Source organism: Danio rerio, chromosome 18 (genome assembly GCF_052040795.2).
Source record: "Danio rerio strain M-AB ecotype USA chromosome 18, GRCz13ab, whole genome shotgun sequence".
NCBI lineage: Eukaryota > Metazoa > Chordata > Actinopteri > Cypriniformes > Danionidae > Danio > Danio rerio.
This window is the reverse complement of record NC_141038.1, coordinates 3180068-3200907: the sequence shown is the minus strand read 5'-3', so window position 1 is coordinate 3200907 and position 20840 is coordinate 3180068. Positions and strand designations below refer to the sequence as shown.

Here is a 20840-nt window from a genome sequence, read left to right as displayed (position 1 = left end):
ATTCTAGTCAACACCCTAGCAACCGCATTAGTATGCCCTGGCAACCATCCTCTACCCTTGTTATGTGTTTTTGCATGATAAAGCATCATTTAGATATATGAGATATGCATCACTCCTATGATTTTTTGTTGTTGTTCTTTTTCAAATATTTCCCAAACGATGTTTAACAGATTCAGGAATTTTTCACAGTATTTCCTTTAATATTTTATCTTCTGGAGAAAGTCTTACTTGTTTTATTTCAGCAAGAATAAAAGCAGTTTTGGGTTTTTTTTAATCCATTTTCAGGTCAATATTATTAGTCCCCTTAATCCAGGCATGTCTAAACTCGGTTCTGGAGGGCCGGTGTCCTGCAAAGTTTAGTCACACCTGGGCTAGCTAATCAAGCTCTTACTACACTCTAAAAACTGCTGGGTTGAAAACAACCCAATTTGGGTTGTTTTGGTAACCCAGCGCTGGGTAAAAAAGGGACAAACCCAACGCTGGGTTACTTTAACCCAGCAAGTTGGGTTACAAGTTTAACCCAGCATGCTGGGTTGTGATTTTAACCCAACTATTAGTTAAAAATTACTACACTGCTGGGTTGAATGTAACCCAAAATGGGTCAGAAATTTAAAATAAACTAAAATAAAAACAATTCTACAGCAATACATAGTTGTTCAGTAATGGAATTTTATTTATGACAAAAGATAAAATGTGTCCAAATGAATTTGAGATTTTTCCCATCTGCACCTCAGCATTAACCCTTTGACTGCCTGCTCCACCAAATGGTTGACCTCGTTTTTACTGTTTTAAATAATGACTGTTAAAGTCATAAGAAAAAAGATGATTTAGTGTTCAAAATATTTCTTTTAAATATATATATATATATATATATATATATATATATATATATATATATATATATATATATATATTTTTTTTTTTTTTTTTTTTTTTTTTTAATTGGTCTTACACATAATTTTTCAGATTTTTCATAATTCTGGTACTTTTACCATAAACATACATATCAATCATTTGGTAGAGGTTGATATTTTAGAAATTATAACATGTGTTAAAATGTACTGATTGTGTTCAATAGCGACATTAGCAGTTGAGAAATGCAATCCAATTTTTTTTCTTGAAAGGGTTGTTAAAGGGTTAAGACGATTTCTGTGAAAATTTATCAAACTGTATCACAGAAACACTGACTAAAGTTCAGTAACAATGCATCAGACTGAAATCAGACAAATTACCTTAAGAAAATGCATATTTGAAATACATTCAAAAACATTTGCATCATTTATAAATCAGGAATCATCAGTAAGGCAATTGCAATGTTATTGCAGAGTAGAGAAAAACAATAGTATAAGGAAGTAATAATGAAAATGCATCTAAATGACTGAAGTCAGAAAGTAATTTGAGCACAAACATCAACATATTCTCATATAAATCATCAACTGCAATGCAGAAAAAAATATGTGAAAGTAATAATGAAAAGGCATCAAACAGCTTGAAAAAACAAAACAAACAATAAAAACTTAGAAAATACAAATTTTATATTAAGAAAAAATAAGAAAACATTTTATAACTTTCCCTTTAACAATTATGTGCCAACATCAATATATGAGCTATAAAGCAATCATCAGTAAGGATGATCAAGTTCAATGTAAATGCAGTTTTGAAGAAAAAACAGATATAAAAGTTAAAATGAAACCTGAGGATGGAAGCATTTTAAAACAAATTTGAAATAGGAAAACTTTTTTTAACTTTTACTCGAACAATCATGTGCAAACATCAATCCTGAGATATAAAAGAGTCTGTAAGAAACATTAGTTGCAATGTAACTGCAGTGTAGAGTGTCTTAAAAAATATCTAGTCCATTATTATGTGCCGTCATCATAGCAAAGAGAAAAGAAATCAGTTATTAGAAATGAGTTATTAAAACTATTCTTTAGAAATGGGTGTCATGGTGGCACAGTGGGTAGTACGATTGCCTCACAGCAACAAGGTCGGTGGTTTAAGCCTCAGCTGGGTCAGTTGGTGTTTCTGTGTGGAGTTTGCATGTTTTCCCCGTGTTCGTGTGGGTTTTCTCTGGGTGCTCCTTTTCCCCCACAATCCAAAGTACAAGTTAAAGAACACAGAATCCAAGGAAGCAGTGAGGTCACAGTATTAATGATTACTGTTTGTCAGCAAAAATTAATGCTAGCAGAACCCTTACTGCTAGTGTCTCCTCCCCAGGATGTCCATAAACCACAGTCTGCCACACCAGGGAACACTGCTTGGGGTAGTTCACACCAAAGATGTAGAATGCTTTATAGCAAACGTCCACTTTGGCAAGTAATGTACTTTGCAATAATAAATAGCACAGCACGTGAGCAAAGGCTTGAAAGAAGTGGTGGTCTCCAAGGATGAGAACATGAGGAAACTCAATAGATTCTTGAATTCAATGGATGAAGATACTCAGCAATATTGGTCCCAATCTGAAAAAATAAATAGAATTAAGATTTATTAAAAACTCAAAAGTGTAAAAGTTAAATATCTTTAGAGTTAACTTTAGAACACCTAAAATACCTTTAGAAGCAATTAAGGCCATAACACACCAAGCTATCAGCCAGTGTTAGCATTAGTTAACCACTGACCATGGCACCATGCTGCAATTTTTTGGCCCGAGTGAAGATGACAATGCAACAACAGGTTTACCTAAGGAACTTTTTTTTAATAAGTAATAGTAAGGCAAGATGAGCATTTGAAATTATTAAGTATTTAATTGTGTTTTCTTAATGAGAATAGATAAGACCCTTCTTCCTGAGCTGGGACTGTTTGCAACCGTATTTGTATAATTTGAAGCCGCATTTAAATTTTCTTTAAAAACTTCAAAAATGAGGCACAATCTCAGTTCAAGATGGATAAAATTGCTGAAATATTTTCCTAAAAAAAAAATCTTTCTGACTGAAGAAAGAATGACATGAACATCTTGGGTGACATCTTTTTATGTTTTACGCAGCAGATGCCCTTTCAACTGCAACCCATCACACTCTCATTTACACACACACTATGGACAATTCAGCTTACCCAATTCAGCTACACCGCATGTCATTGGACTGTGGAGGGGAAACCCATCCAAGGCTCAAACCAGCGACCATCTTGCTGTGAGGCGACAGCGCTACCCACTGCGCCCCCATGCCACCCTAATAACAAACATAAAAATAACATTTTCATTGTTAATAAAATAACTAAGACAATCATTATGCATTAAATGCATCATTATGCATCGAGAAACCTTTAATTGAATCCTTACCCTCTGAATTGTATTCAAATTGACCTAAAAACGAGGAAAGGTTCGCTCCTGTGCTAAAAATAAAACAAGAGAATGTCACTGGTTGCATGAACAGCAGATTTTAAAAAATAACCAGACAAAAACAAATTGGCATTAGAGTTCAATCTCTCAGTTTAAAGTGTTGAAGTGGCTAATGATTACTAGGGCTGCCCCCTAATAATTGAATAACCATTAGTCAACTAAAAATTTATTATTCATTCATTCATTTTCTTTTTAGCTTTGTCGCTTTATTAATCTGGGGTAACCACAATGGAATGAACCACCAACATATCCAGCATAAGTTTTATGCAGCGAATGCCCTTTCAGCTGCAACCCATCACTGGGAAACAAATACTCATTCACACACATACACCATTGACAATTTAGTCTACTTAATTCACCTTTACCACGTCTTTGGAAACCGGGGCACCTGGAGGAAACCCACGCGAACACGGGGAGAACATGCAAACTCCACACAGAAAGGCCTATTGACCCAGCCAAGGATCGATCAAGTGACCTTGTTGCTATGAGGCGAATGTGCTACCCACTAGTTGCAGAAAAAAAGTCCACACTGGCAAAGTCAATGTATGCTGCATGAATCCGCTGTGTAAAAAATATGCTGGATAAGTTGGCGGTTCATTCCGCTGTGGCGACCCCAGATTAATAAAGGGACTGAGTCAAAAAGAAAATGAATTAATGAATAAATGGTTTATTAATAAATCTGTAATTATTCAACTAATGCTTCAAATGAACATCACAAGTCAACCAGACAAATGTTTAGACAAGGGCAGCCCTAATGATTACAATGAACCAAGTAAAATATTATTACATACCTTCAAATGTGGGGATTAACTCCTCAAGATTGCATTCTTTTAGTTTGATTTTCACGCAATTATCCATCTGAAAAAGAATAACAGATAAAAGCGTTTAAGCAAAATTAAGTAAAAAAAGATCATGTTAGCCAAAAGTCACTATATCACAAAAATACTCCTAAATGATAATAATTATCCAGGGTGTCACATAAAACGGTGGTCAAACTTTTTCTTTTTGCAGTCGAAGATGATTAGGTTGGAATTAGCCTTAGCTCAGACATTTCCGTTAGCATGAAACGACCCTTACATACAGGATTAATTAAAGATAGCTCAAATCACGTCTAGAATGTAAAATGCTCATAGTAAATTAATAACATTTGCTATTCAATGTACAGATGTACAGCTAAACAAAATGTACATGCAGAGCAGGACAATTATTGTATATATTTTGATAAAAAAAAAAAACATTGTTAGAAGCTGAATTCAACACTTATGCATCAAAGTATTGTCACAAAAATCCATGAACAAACTTAAGAAATACAAGAGTAAAAATACTACTTACTGCTTTACAGTTAACACCCCAGAAAGATCACAAATCACAGTAACGTTACTTACTGTCATCACCTAGCCAACATAAAAATCTGTGTCATTCAAAAGGCATTTTATTACAATAAAAAGCTCCTAAATTATCCTAGGTGTTGTGTTTATAAAGTGGTCATCAAACATGCTTCACGTTAGTTTCATTAGTTACCTTATACTTTTCGAGCTCCTTCCGATGCCATGCGCGCTTACCCGTCCACCGATCAACAGGCTGGGCGTGAGACGGAGCAACAGGTTGGGCGTGAGGCGAGCACAGGTCAGGCGTTAGGCGGAGCAACAGCTCGGGCGTTAGGCGGAGAAACAGGTCGCCGTTAGGCGGAGAAACAGGTCCGGAGAAACAGGTCCGGAGAAACAGGTCGCCGTTAGGCGGAGAAACAGATCCGGAGAAACAGGTGGCTCGTCAGGCGGACTCGGAGCAACAGTTCAGCCATAAGGCGAGCACAGGTCAGCGTGAGGCGGAGCAACAAGTCGGCCATCAGGCGGAGAAACAGAAAAAAAAGCGCGTGTATATTATACTAAGTAAACTAAGTGTGTTATTTCTTATGAAAATTGTTAAATACACACTAAATAACTTACGTCTCACACAGAATTTCACTCGCTTCCCCTCAAAGACAGCGCAAAGAAAATGGCGGTTTCTCACGTTGATGTCTCTGCATGTTGACGTGACGTGCGTGCTCTCTTTCACGTCCGCGTTCCCAACCCAGCACTGCTGGGTTATAGATAAAGATCGATTTTCAACCCAAATTGGGTTGAATCAACCCAATTTTGTTACCCAGCAGTCTCAACCCAGCATTTGGGTTAAAAAACCAACCCAGCGTTTTTTAGAGTGTAGGCCAGGGGTGGCCAACCCTGTTCCTGGAGATCTACCTTCCTGCAGATTTCAGTTGCAACCCATATCAAACACCTGCCTGTAATTATCATGTGGTGTTCAGGTCCTAATTAATTGGTTCAGGTGTGATATGGGTAGCAACTGAAATCTGCAGGAAGGTAGATCTCCAGGAACAGGGTTGGCCACCCCTGGGCTAGGCTTTCTAGAAACATCCCTGCAGGTGTGTGTTAAGGCAAGTTGGACCTAAAACCTGCAGGACATTGGCCCTCCAGGACAGAGTTACGACACCCCTGCCATAAGCGATATTTGTTTTAGATTGTCTACAGAACAAACCACTGGTATACCACTTTTAATTATCCTAACTTCACCCTAATTACCCTAGTTAAGCCTTTAAATGTCACATTAAGCTGAATACTAGTATCTTGAAGAATATCTAGTCAAATATTATGTGCCTATACACCTTAGCAACCATAGTTACACCCTGGAAACCACAGTTACACCCTAGCGATCACAATTGCAGGGTCGTAATTACTCAGAATGTTGTAGGAACAACAGATGCAGCCCAGCAACCATTCAAAACACCTTGGCAACTACACCTTTACACCCTGGCAACCAGAAGAAAATCACATTTTTTAGAAGCTTGAATAAAAATGAAATTAATAAATGTTTCACAACTGTTCAAGAAATAATTACGAGGCTGTCTTGAGATGCTACTGGATGTCCAGTGAAAATGATGGGTTGTGCAGACTTGTTCTGTTTCCCTTTTTTCTATTATAAAAGTCCCTTTTAAGCAGCAGGAGGAGTGTCAGTGAGCTCATGTTTTATGCACAGCAGGAGATCTCCTTCAGGAGCCCAAAAACAGGCCGTCTGAGAGCAAGAACGACAGCGAGGGATCAAAACACGACCTGCGTCACGCTAACCTTCCTCTCCTGTGTGGAGTTTTTCAAAGTTTACTTCAGCACGCAGAGGAGACGCTCTCTTTTAATTGTCAAGAAGACTCATTCCCTTCAGCTCAAACTCTCTGGAGCCTCCGCAGGAAATATTAAAGCAGATGTGAGTTGCATGCAATGCATTAACAAAGGACAAAATGAGCAGCAAAAAGCGCAATCAGGAGCTGTCAGAATCACTGCTCTTCTGTCTGTCTCTCGGAGGAGCATCTGCTGATGTACTCCTCAAACACCAGACGTGATGCACTGCAGAAGAAAAGCCCTGGGGAACCTCCATTTCAGAGCTTAAAGGAAGAGCTTAGATGAAGATGTGTTTTTATTCAGATGTTTTTGTTTGCTTTTCATTTACTTTGTTAATTTGTATGCCACTTGTATAAATACGGTCATAGTGACAATGCGGTTAATTAATTGATAAATGAATCAATTAACAAGCAAACATCATTTATTCATCCCTTTATTAATCTGGGGTCACCACAGCAGAATGAACCGCCAACTTCATTCATTCATTTTATTTTCGGCTTATTCACTTTATTAATCTGGGGTAGCCACAGTGGAATGAACCGCCAACTTCATTCATTCATTCATTTATATTATTTTCGGCTTAGTCGATTTATTAATCTGGGGTCCCCACAGCGGAATGAACCGACAACTTCATTCATTCATTCATTTTATTTTCGGCTTAGTCGCTTTATTAATCTGGGGTCGCCACAGCGGAATAAACTGTCAACTTCATTCAATCATTCATTCATTCATTTATTTTATTTTCAGCTTAGTAACTTTATTAATCTGGGGTCACCACAGCGGAATGAACCGCCAACTTTATTCATTTATTTATTTTATTTTCGGCATAGTCGCTTTATTAATCTGGGGTCGCCACAGCGGAATGAACCGTCAACTTCATTCATTCATTCAATCATTCATTCCTTCGTTCGTTCATTCATTCATTCATTCATTCATTTTCTTTTCAGCTTAGTCTCTTAAAGAATTTCAGCCTAATTAACTATTCAAAACACCCTAGAAACCACATAGTTACACCCTGGAACCAGAAAAGTAAATTCCAATTACATTTTTTTTCAGAAACTCTTAAGAAAAAACAACTTTAAATGTTTTAATGATGAAAATGTTATACATAAAGCAACATTAACAGAAAATCCACAATTACACCCTAGCAACCACGATTTCACAAAAGCAACCATTCAAAACATCTCAGAAACCACATAGTTACAGCCTAGCAACCACTTGGAACACCTTAGCACCCATAATTTCACCTTAGCAATCATTCAAAACACATAGTAACCACAGTTAGACCCTAGCAACCAGAAAAGGAATATTGTGTAATGCGTAAAGTAACATTCCCCAAAACAATTTCCAGTTACATCCTAGCAACCACTTGGAACACCTTAGCACCCACAATTTCACCCTAGCAATCATTCAAAACACCATAGTAACCACAGTTACACCCTAGCAACCATTCAAAACACCTCAAAAACCACATAGTTACACCCTAGCAACTACTTTAAACATCTTAGCAACCACAATTTCACCCTAGCAACCATTCAAAACACCATAGTAACCAGTTACACCTTAGCAACCAGAAAGTAAAATTCTGACCAATTACTTTTTCTTCTGAATCTGCAACTTTACATTAAATGTTTTAATGTTGTGTTATACATGAAGTAACTTTCCTAGAAACTCCGCAGTTACACCCTAGCAACCCCTCAAACGCTTTAGCAACCACAGTTTCACCCTAGCAACTATTCAAAACACCTCAGAAACCACATAGTTACACCCTAGCAACTACTCGGAAGGCCTAAGCAACCACAATTTCACCCTAGTTACAATTCAAAACACCCTAGAAACCTATTAGACTGTACCCTGGCAACCGGAAAAAAATGTATTCTGTTGCCAGTTACATTTTGTTCAGAAACTCTCGAGAAACTGCAACTTTAAATGTTTTAATGTTGGTAATGGTATACATGAAGTATAATTCCCCAGACAGCCTACAAAACTTATCCCATTATTCGCAATTATAGTTCGACATTCCTACATCAGCTCCAACTCATCTTCTTAGGAAGCTGCCATGTGGAAGTTGGACAGCCAGAATAACAAATGCATGCAGAATAGCGCAGAGCTGAAATATCCCTCGCACCGTTTACTTAATGCTCATATAACACTGACAACATTCAATAAGCTCTAATAGTAACAAATGAAGCACCTGCAACTCCTCCAAAACTTTCCTCCAGTGCAGTAATGATTCTGGCTCAGCAGATCCCGTGCTGAGATTGTGCTGGCTGTAGATTTATGAGGCGTGAGAGGCCCGCGAGCTCCGGCCCGTGGACAGATCCAGTCTTTATAATGATTAATGACCAGCAGGGAAACACTGGATCCAAACCAGGCCAAAACCAAACCACGATCCAAACCACACTGCAGCTCTTCTGCGCTTCCTCACAACATCTCTGTTAATGAAAGACTAATTAAGGAGTTAACAAGTGACTGTTAATGACTGTACTGGGCACAGGTTAATGAATCTTCAATTGAATGCATACGACTGCAGCTCCCAGAAAGAAATAGCGGGAAATACTGAGGTCAGTCTGACAAAAACTGTTAAGACAAAGTTGTCAGGGTCATCAAAAAAATTCCCAAACTAAAATAATTTAAAATAATCAAATTTTAAAAACTAATGACACTAAATTTCATTATAAATTCTCAGCAATATACATTATTATAGTTTTCTTTTAATTATTATACATATTTTATATTTATTTATTTATTATATATATATTTTTGGCCGTCACGATGGCGCAGTCAGTAGCACGATCAGAGCAAGAAGGTTGTTGGTTTGAGCCCTGGCTGGGCCAGTTGACATCTCTGTGTGGAGTTTGTGCTGGCATGGGTTTCCTCCTGGTGCTCCGGTTTCCCCCACGGTCCAAACACATGCCATATAAGGGAATTGGGTAAACTTAATTGGCCATAGTGTATGTGTGTAAATGCAAGTGTGTATGGGTGTTTCCCAGTGTTGGATTGTGGCTGGAAGAGCAGTCCCTGCAAAAAACATATGCTGAAAAAGTTGTTGGTTCATTCCAGTGTCGCGGCCCCTGATTAAAAAAGGGACTTAACCGAAAAGAAAATGCAACCACAGTTACACCCTAGAAACAACTCAGAACACCCTAGCAACCACAGGTACACTCTAGCATCGGCTCAGAGTATATTAGCAACCACAGTTAAAGCCTAGCAGCAGTTCAGAACACCCTAGCAACCACAGTTACACCCTAGCATCGGCTCAGAGCATATTAGCAACTACAGTTACACCCTAGCAATCACAGCTACATAGTAGGAACCACTCAGAACTTCATAGGGATAGCAGTTACAACCTAAAAACTATTCAGAACATTGTAGCAACCACAGTTACACCATAGCAACAACTCAGAACATCTTAGCAACCACAGTTACACCCCAGCATGGACTTAGAACACACTAGCAAACACAGTTACACCCTAGCATCGGCTCAAAGTATATTAGCAACCACAGTTAAACCCTAGCAGCAGTTCAGAACACCCTAGCAACCACAGTTACACCCTTGCATCGACTCAGAACACCCTAGCAATCACAACTACACAGTAGGAATGACTAAGAACTTCATAGGAATAGCAGTTACAACATGGCAAACACTCAGAACACCCTAGCAACCACAGTTACACCCTTGCATTGATTCAGAGCATCTTAGCAACCACAGTTATACCCTAGCAACAACTTAGAACACCCTAGCAACCACAGTTACACAACTTGCATCGACTCAGAGCAACTTAGCAACCACAGTTACACCCTTGCATCGACTCAGAGCATCTTAGCAACCACAGTTACACCCGAGCAACAACTCAGAGCATCTTAGCAACCACAGTTACACCCTAGCAACAACTCAGAATACCCTAGCAACCACATTTACACAACTTGCATCGACTCAGAGCATCTTAGCAACCACAGTTACACCCTAGCAACAACTTAGAACACCCTAGCAACCACAGTTACACAACTTGCATCGACTCAGAGCAACTTAGCAACCACAGTTACACCCTTGCATCGACTCAGAGCATCTTAGCAACCACAGTTACACCCGAGCAACAACTCAGAGCATCTTAGCAACCACAGTTACACCCTAGCAACAACTCAGAATACCCTAGCAACCACATTTACACAACTTGCATCGACTCAGAGCATCTTAGCAACCACAGTTACACCCTAGCAACAACTTAGAGCATCTTAGCAACCACAGTTACACCCTAGCAACAACTCAGAACACCCTAGCAACCACATTTACACAACTTGTATCGACTCAGAGCATCTTAGCAACCACAGTTACACCCTTGCATCGACTCAAAACACCCTAGCAATCACAACTACACAGTAGGAACGACTCAGAGCTTCATAGGAATAGCAGTTACAACATGGAAAACACTCAGAACACCTTAGCAACCACAGTTACACCCTAGCAACCTTGTATGTGTGCAATTCATGTGTCACATGCTTATAATGCGAGATGCATAAAAGAAAAAGGCTAAAAGCACATTTCTGATGCATATTTAAATTGACCAACACATATGCACAAACAGATCCATATTAAATTCTGATTGCTGTTCTTTTTTACCTGAATACATTTGACATTTAAAATATTTTTCAGCAATATTTCTGACAAATAATTGTATATGTGAAAGTATTTTGTATTATTTAACACTTTAATATTTTGATGCACCAAACAAAGTGCCACAGTCCATCTGCATTAAAAGCTCCAGAAAGCTACGTAAAATAAGCATGCAGAACAGTGTTTGCGCAGAGCAGATCTCTAACCTGATGGAGTTTCATCAGTGACTCAGATCTGGGATCAGTGAGCCGTTAATTGGAAACATCAGTCTTCTTCAGTCATCAGATGTCTGAGCTTGAGCTGTGAGCAACATTAACAACATCAGCTTCAACTCATTCATTCACCTGCAGCAGAGAGACGTCCTGCTGACACACACACACACCCTTGTACAGCTATCCTTATGAGGACTTACCATAGACTTGATGTTTCTGCTTTACAGACTGTAAATTCTACTCAGACCGTACATATTTACCCTATTCAACATTATGCATTGTTTTAAAGTCTTTATTTTGTGTGATTTTTGAGCCGTTTTCCTCATTTACTCAAAAAAAAAAAAAAAAAAAAAACAGTCACCACAAGGTTAAAATTGACTGGTATTACTATAATTAGTAGGACATTTGGTTCCTATTAAGTAAGTAATACAAGGTACACACACACATTTTAGGAAAATTAATTACAGTTATTTATAATATTGGGGCGGCACGGTTTATATTTGGTGTGGGTGTCAAAATTAAAGTGCACATTTTTGCTTATAATATATATATGTATATTTTTTTCAAAGTTTAGTTTTATCAATTGTAAACAATTTTTTTTTCAATTCCCAGTTGTATTTAAAGAAAAGTTATGCTGAGCAAAGTGTATGTATACAATTATGTTTGGCTTTTGACACGTGAAGTTTATTTATAAAATTTCGAGAGGATCACAAGCTTATGATTGTTCACAGCTGTTCCAACTTTAGCTAATGACTGATTATCCTATCAGACGATCCTTAACTCACTATAAATAACCAGACTTTTCTCATCTCAATATCTTCGTCTTGAAGAACCCCCCACCACCCAACTCTACTTTCCCTCCTTTCAAATGGGCGTCACGGTGGCCAGCGATTAGCGCTGTTGCCTCACAGCTAGAATGCCCCTGGTTTAATTCCTTTCCAAACCAGACGGCATTTCTGTGCAGAGTTTTGCTCGTTCTCCCTGTGATTGCGTGGGTTTTCCCCGGGTCCTCCAGTTTCCTCCCACAGTTCAAAAACAAGCACTCTAAACAATTAATCCAAAATATTTTAGCCAAGCTCCTTCTCAGCATCCTTATCTGACACTTAGCACCAATAAGCAGGAGGGGGAGTCATCGAGATCTACCTAAGCTCAAACTCCCCTCTCGCCCTGCAACGGGAGGGAGCCCAAGGCTCGAGGATCTCTCCCGGGACAGCACGCCAAACAAGTTTTTCCATCAATCATCAGCTAAGTGTGAACTCTTGAAATTATTTAAAATATGTGGCTAAAAAATAGCTATTAACTTCTTTTTTTTTTTTTTTTTTGTGGGGCAGTGAAAATTTTGGCAGGGCAAGTAAAAATCTGAACCACTGGCCCGATCGGGCCACTAGAAAAAATCCTTAGTGTTGAACCCTGCATATGCTAGAAAACTCTATTCAAAACAGCCTCACGATGCTTACATACTTTCCAATTGCGCCTCGCTGTGTTTTAGATCCTGAAACACTGAATCATTCTTCAGAATAGAAAATAAACCTCAGCATATGCTTCAGACACAACATGAGTGTGAGAAATCTTCATTTTCCTGGTGTTATAGTTCATTGTGATCCATCTGTTCATTCAGCAGGAGCTTGAATCACAGATCACAGAGAATGCTTTCACACACACACACACACACACACACGCACACGCACTCACACACACATTCTGAGACAGATCCTTTAATCTGTGTCTGTCTATTTGAGTGAGAGACCACACTGACTCATGAACACTGCTTAGTCCATTCACACACACATCTGATTCATGCGGTTCACACACTGAACTCACACCCCTTTAAGTAGCCTGTTACCTGCAAAGATAAAAAAAAAAAAAAAAAAAAGTATTATTCATTAATTTTCAGGGGTCACCACAGTGGAATGAACCACCAACTATTCCAGCATATGTTTTAAACAATGGATGCCATTTCAGCAGCAACCCAGTATTAGGAAACACCCATACACACTCATTCACACAAGCGACACGCCATATCACCCTGCAGCCCAAGACCGGTTACTCACTGAAGCTAAGCAGGTCAGTACCTGGATAGGAGACCACATGGGAACACTAGGTTGCTGTTGGAAGTGGTGTTAGCGAGGCCAGCAGGGGGCGCTCAACCTGTGGTCTGTGTGAGTCCTAATGCCCCAGTAAAAGTGAAGGGGACACTACACTGTCAGTGATCGCCGTCTTTCGGATGAGACGTCAAACCGAGGTCCTGACTCTCTGTGGTTGTTAAAAATCCCATGGCACGTCAGGTAAAGAGTAGGGGTGTAACCCTGGTGTCCCTCCATTGGCCCTTACGATCATGGCCTCCTAATCATCCCTATTCACTGAATTAGCAGTATCACTGTCTGTCCACTCCCCCAATAGCTGGCGTGTGGTGAAGCACTGGCGCCGTTGTCCTGTGGCTGCCGTCACATCATCCAAGTGGATGCTGCTGTGGATGGTGGTGTGGAGAGACCCCCCCCTCTCATGATTGTAAAGCGCTTTGGGTGTATGCCCATACATAATAAATGCGCTATATAAATGATAGGTAATGATGTGTTTTTTGCACTTTTTATCCCTCAAAGAGCTGACAAACTCCTCCAACGCTCGTTGTTTACCAGTGAAGCTTCGTACCTGCAGTGAAAACACATTGAGCTGTCAGTGTTATGAATCCAGTCTGAAAGCAAACGCACAACAATCAGCGACACACACACACACACAGCGGCTTCAGTTCTCAAGTCACAACAACTGCGTTTAGTAAAGGATCATTTCAACTTCTTTTGATGGCGGAAACCGAAATAGAAGATGAGTAAATCGATGCAGCTTTTTGTGTGTGTGTGTGTGTGTTTTCTTTGTCAGCGTCTCTCAGCTGTATTTCCTGCTGCTAAACCGGCGGCAGTGTTTATCCTTTCATTGGAAAGCATTGATCCTCTAATCTGTGTTCTCTCCAACACCTCTGACAGGACCATCATTACACTTCTGTCTGAGACATGAGAGACTAACACTGAGCCGCAGCGGCTGACTGCACACACACACACACACACACACACACACACACACACACACACACACACACACACACACACACACACACACACACACACACACACACACACAGGTAGTCATGCATGTGAGACACTCACTTTAATGCACACACAGAAACACACATGCATGCACATACACACCCATTTAAACACACACAGACACGTGCACACACACATACATGCACACACACTCACACAAACACATGCGTACACGCACAAATGCACACAAAAACTAAATCACATGCATATAAGCACACATGCATGCTCAAACACACACACACATAATCATACACACTTGCATGAATGTACACGCAAACATATGCACACAATCACTTGCTTGCACACACCACACCCACTTACACATACACAGATACACAAACACACACACACACACACATTAATAAGCATACACACAAAATAACACATACTCACACAAACATACACAAGCTCACATGCATACAAGCACACACACATGCATGCTCAAACAAACACAAGCATAAACTCACACACACAAATGTACACACACATACACATTTACATGAATGTACACACACACACACACATGCAAATGCTCACACAAACACATACAAATATATGCACACAATCACTTGCATGTACACACTATGCTCATTTACACACACACAATTATACGCATACATATACCTCCCTGGGTAGGCGTCCAGGAGGAGTAGGGGTGGAAGGGGGGATTCTTCAAAATCAAGATGGCTGTGATATGGAACTGAGGGTATTTATGGTGGCTTAGAAATCATCTGATTGGTGAATCAAGAATTGAATAATGCAGAACAGGCAAGCAAGCAATCATAAGCACGTTATCCTCTCGAAATTAGTTTATAAATAAACTGCACTTATATCCGCTCACACAAACACATGCTCACAATAATTATTGTTTTAAAGCAGCTTTAATAAAGATGCACATTATTGTGTGCAGCACCTGAAACTACGGAAACTGGAAGCCTGTGCTGGCATTTCTCCTGCGGTGTTGCTATCAGTGTGTGAAGAGTGGGAGAAGAGGGTTGCGTTGACAATCCAACACAATGGGCAGCACATCGAACACATGTTATAAGTGATCAGAAACTTGTAAATAACTCATGAAAGAATAAAGTTACGTTGAAACCAAGCACACCATTGTTTTTCTTGTGAAATTCCCAATAAGTTTGATGTGTCACATGACCCTCTTCCTATTGAAAAAAACAAAAGTTGGATCCAAGATGGCCGACCATGGTCACCATCCGTCTTGAAAAGTTTGCCCCCTCACATATAGCAATGTGCCACAAACAGGACGCTAATATCACCAACCATTCCCATTTTATTAAGGTGTATCCATATAAATGGCCCACCCTGTATAATCCTGCACCTGCTGGCCTGTCAACAACTACGCTTGATAAAGTGCGTGTCTCCATAGAGTTTTCTAACTGGTGAATGACATGATCTACTGTTATATATAATCAGTGCGCGTTCGCAAGTTCATGACTTAAGGAGGCGTGGCTTTGGACAGAATGGGAGGGTCATAAAAATTCTAAGCTATACGCTTATTTCACGCGGCCGCCATTTTAAAGAACCAAAGCGAGGCTGCGGTGGGAAGAAACCCAGAAGTATAGGACCAGCACTGTAAACATTGCAGTAACATGCTGTGGACTACAAACCTCTAGCTGTTGCCGAGATTTCAAAATGCAGAAATGGTGTAAACATCACTTTAATATCTTTGTTAATTTTATTTAAATAATTAAAAGCAATTTAGCATCAAACAGCATGACAATCTCAGTAATACGCTTAAGTGTCCTTCTAGGCTTCAGTTCATGGCAGCAGTTATACACAGTGAGGATGCTTTCCTGCTTCAACATATGTAACTCGGTGAGTTATAAAACACTGCAGTCCGCTGTAGCACACCCTCATGTTGTCTGTAATAGTGTTGTCCCGGTACTGAAGTTTTATAACTGTCTATTTCCGCTAACACTGAAGCGCGCTGAGCGCGGATGACTCGACTGATCTTCCTGGCTGCTTCGCACTCCAAACACAGATCGCTCGTCTGTGTTTGTACTCTGTAAACAGTGGAGGGTGAACTGATGACCTTCTCGGCCAATCACAGTCATTTCTGTTGAGCACGTGAACACAATGGTAAATCAGCACTGTTTTAAGATAGCCATCAACAGTGCCTTACATGTTAACGGGAAATTTACGTTTTTTTTCTTGTAATTCAGTATCTTGACAAGTCTAATATAGTGAAAGAATCAGTTCATTAACTCCAGTTTGATAAATGGCATCTAAAACATATGTTTGGGAAAGAAAACGTTAGCTAACTAGTGCCTTTTCCCTTAACTTAGCTGAAGATGAGCTCTGATATCCTTTTTATTTTCACCATTCATTCAGAACGGACCTTCGGGTCACTCGTAAGGCGGTGAAATTTTTAATTTGTGTCACTTTATCTTTGCTGACAAGATAAACAGCCAAGAACATTCCTATGTAACTCTCAACGATACTTCCGGGTTTCTTCCCACCGCAGCTTCGATTTTGCTTTTAAAAATGGCGGCCGCGTGAAATCAGTCTATTATCCTAATGCTAGCATTCTGGCAGATCAACTACTGCACCTTTAAGTGTATGTGTTCACAAATCTTGGATCTCATCAAGTGACTCTTCCCCAGGTGGAAATAGAGAACAAACAGAAGAAGAAGATTGTGTTTTAAAATCTATAATTTGTTTCACTAAAGACTTCCTTCATTTCTTCAGCTTTCTTCATTTTTCTACTGGAGCTTCTTCTTCTTGATTTGGTCTCAGAGGATGAGTGATCTGCGCTGTCGATACTGATGCTGAAATCTCCCGTTCAAAGAAAAAACACCTTCAAGCGCTCCAATCACTTACAGAAGACGCCAATTATTCAAAGCTGCTTTTTAAGTCGAAACTCCACGACCCGTTTGAGCCTCAGGCGGAGGACATTTACATCTGAACGACTTTGACAGGGTCGGATTTGGTTTCATTTATTAGGGGCTTGTTAAGCGGCGTCAGAAACGCTGACATGAGCATTTTGAACGGACTCGGGCCCCTGATGGCCAGTCATTAGCACGCAGAAGCAAACATCACACCACAGGCTGATTGGAAAATACGTGCTTTAGTCTACATTTTGGTGAAGCTACAAATCATACTGCGAACAGACGTTTGACTGCAGTTTGTGGGTAAAATAAACACTAGGGGGCAGTATGACAGCAACAACTTGTGTTCCTTTTTGCACTAATGATGTTTACAGTATCATGTTATTAGATTTTTTAAAATTGTTTTCCCATAAATTTCAGAACCCTAATATCAATCTTTTTAAACTCTAGACACAAAACTCTAAACACTCACTACTTTCAACACAGTGTTCAAAACTCTCCATGCTGCATTCATTTCCTTTAAGAAGTCTTGTATTTGCAGGATCATTACCAACTTTTCTGGTGAGGTCAGTTTACACAGTTCACTTTGTACAGTGTGGTACAGAGCCCTGGGGTTTGAGTCTAGTGAAGCACAGAGATAAAAACAATGTAAAATCAAACTGTGGTCGTAGTGCACTGATGTCTTACGTTTGCTTGTAAAAACACTATTGGTTGGGGATTAAATCAGGGGTTCGCTAAGTTATCTGTATGATCTGGTAGTTGAAGTTGATAAGAAAGATGTGTCATCTGAAATTAACAACAAAATGTACCCTAAGGAACGCATATTGGATTTGCAAAAATGTATACAGCGCCCTCTAGTGGATTTGTCATCTAAAATGTACATCACAATATACCCTAATTAACATATTTCAAATGCACAAAAATGTAGAGAGCGACCTCTTGTGGATTTGTCATCTGAAACGTACAACAAAATGTACCACATGTAACTTAAATTTGCTAAAATGTAGATGGCGCCCTCTAGTGTATTAGTTATCTGAAATGTACAACGAACAAACCCTAATTAACTTATTTTAGATTCATAAAAAAGTAGACAGCGCCCTCTAGTGGATAAGTCATCTGAAATGTACAACAAAACACACCCTAAGAAACCTATTTGAGAATTACAAAAATGTATACAGCGTCCTTTAGTGGATTAGTCATCTGAAACGTGCGGTAAAACGTACCCTAAGTAACTTGTTTCAGATTCATAAAACTGTAGCCAAAAAAAATTGTACAACAAAATGTACCCTAAATATCACATTTCAGATTCGTAGAAAGGTAGATAGCACCCTCTAGTGGATTAATCATCTGAATCATACAACAAAATGTACCACATTTAACTTATTTAAATTTTTTTAAATGTAAACAGCGCCCTTTAGTGGAATTTTCATCTAAACGTGATAAAATGTACCCTAAGTAACTTATTTCAGATTCGCAAAAACATAAAGAGGACAGCGCCCTCTAGTGGATAAGTCATCTGAAATGTATGACAAAACGTACCCTAAGAAACCTATTTGAGCATTACAAAAATGTATACAGCGCCCTCTAGTGGATTAGTCATCTGAAACGTGCGGTAAAACGTACCCCAAGTAACTTGTTTCAGATTTGTAAAACTGTAGGCTAAACTGTAACACACCCCAAGTAGGGTTGTAACAATATACCGGTATGACGGTTTACCACGATTTGAACGTGCACGATTATCATACCATGAACAATTGCATATCAACGGTTTTAACCTTTAACGGTTTTCTGTCTCCTTAAAGACCGAGACAGCCGCCCGCGGCTAAAAATAAGTTTAATAAGTCTTAAATGTTTAATAACTTTTGATCCACTGATCCGATTCATACAATTCAAAGATTGGCATAAAGAAGAGAATCTCAGCTTTCCACTGCTGTATCACATAACATTCGCGGACTTTCAGAGGCTCCGGAATCAGTGCGGTTACGTCATCAACATTTGACAACGCTGATTTGACAAAGAAACGCTCGTCACTGTGTCTCCGGACAAATCAGACATGATACATTGATGCATTGTCCCTCCTCCATGCCCAGATTGGTTTAAACTCGCTATATCACAACCAATAAGCATAGGTTTCGCTTTTGTTTGTGGACCAAGCTTTTTGAACAACACGGAATGAGAGATAGGCATAAATTTCTGAGCGGCTAAATAAAACGCAAAAAAAAAAGTTTTGCATGAAATAATTCTCATACTAAGTACTTTTGCATGCACAGCAGCACAGAAACATGACAAAACAGTGACACAGCAAAGACGAACTGCTGCTCTTGCTTTTTTCAAAAGACACAAATGAAGATGCAGCTGTTTATCTGCATTGCAGACAACCATATCCAAATCCATATCGATAGACAACCATATCCATGCTGGCACATAAAACCTAAGGATGTTCCATATTGAATCTAGTTTCGTTATGTAACTATTTATAGTATAGTAAATATTTATATCTATTTTTTACTGAGGATTTGCACCATGTTTATTTGGACTTTATTTGGACTTTGACACATTATTTATTATTTTCTTATTTTTATTTGTTCATTGTAAGTGGTGTTGTTTATAGTAAGTAAAAATATATTATTTGGAAAAAGTCAAATTTGCTTCACTGTTCTATTATCTTGTAACATTTGTAACATACCGTATACCGCGAAACCGTCAAACCGTGGTATTGTTTTAGACGATTATCATACCGTGAAAAATTCATACCGTTACAACCCTAACCCCAAGCAACGTATATTAGATTTGCAAAAATCTATACAGTGCCCACTAGTGGATTTTTCATCTGAAACATACAACAAAACCTATCACTTTGTAACAAATTTCAGATTCTTAAAAACTGTAGAAAACTCTCTAGTGACTTTGTCATCTGAAATGGATAATAAAACAAACACTAAGTAACTTATTTTAGATTCACAAAAAAGTATACAGCGCCCTCTAGTGGATTAGTTATCTGAAATGTACAACAAAACATACCCTAAGGAACCTATCTGAGAATTACAAAAATGTATACAGCGCCCTCTAGTGGATCAGTCATCTGAAACGTGCGGTAAAATGTACCCCTAGTAACTTGCTTCAGATTCGTAAAACTGTAGCCAGCGCTCTAGTGGATTAGTCATCTGAAAGGTACAACAAAACACACCCCAAGCAACGTATATTAGATTTGCTAAAATTTATATTGCGCCCACTTGTGGATTTGTCATCTGAAACAGACAACAAAACCTACCCTTTGTAACAAATTTCAGATTCTTAAAAATTTTGGAAAACACCCTCTATTGACTTTGTCATCAGAAATGGACAATAAAACAAACACTAAGTAACTTATTTTAGATTTTATAAAAATGTAGACAGCGCCCTCTTGTGGATTAGTCATCAGAAATGTACAACAAAATGTACCTTAAATATCATATTTTAGATTTGTAAAAAATGTAGACAGCGCCCTCTAGTGGATTAGTCATCTCAAACGTACAACAAAATGTACCCAAAGCAACATATTTCATATTTGGCAATATGTAGACAG

The 20840-nt window shown here is 39.0% G+C and overlaps 2 long non-coding RNA genes across 5 annotated transcripts; both read right to left on the bottom strand.

Annotated features, from left to right (window-relative positions):
* Positions 1-649: 649 nt before the first annotated feature.
* On the bottom strand, positions 650-4917 carry LOC147839632 (uncharacterized). 4 transcript variants are annotated; one of them, XR_015514640.1, is made up of 7 exons: positions 4859-4917; positions 4670-4731; positions 4129-4195; positions 3697-3967; positions 3278-3330; positions 3052-3167; positions 1260-2459 (listed from the first exon to the last, which is right to left on the bottom strand). It is a non-coding gene; the product is annotated as an uncharacterized LOC147839632 (long non-coding RNA). The 4 variants fall into 4 exon arrangements; XR_015514637.1 differs by lacking the exon at positions 3697-3967 and having other exon boundaries at positions 650-2459; XR_015514638.1 differs by lacking the exon at positions 3697-3967 and having other exon boundaries at positions 3278-3325.
* A 4344-nt stretch (positions 4918-9261) lies between these two features.
* Positions 9262-11663, bottom strand: LOC147839631 (uncharacterized). Its single transcript, XR_015514681.1, has 3 exons — positions 10719-11663; positions 9732-10471; positions 9262-9650 (listed from the first exon to the last, which is right to left on the bottom strand). It is a non-coding gene; the product is annotated as an uncharacterized LOC147839631 (long non-coding RNA).
* Positions 11664-20840: the final 9177 nt, after the last annotated feature.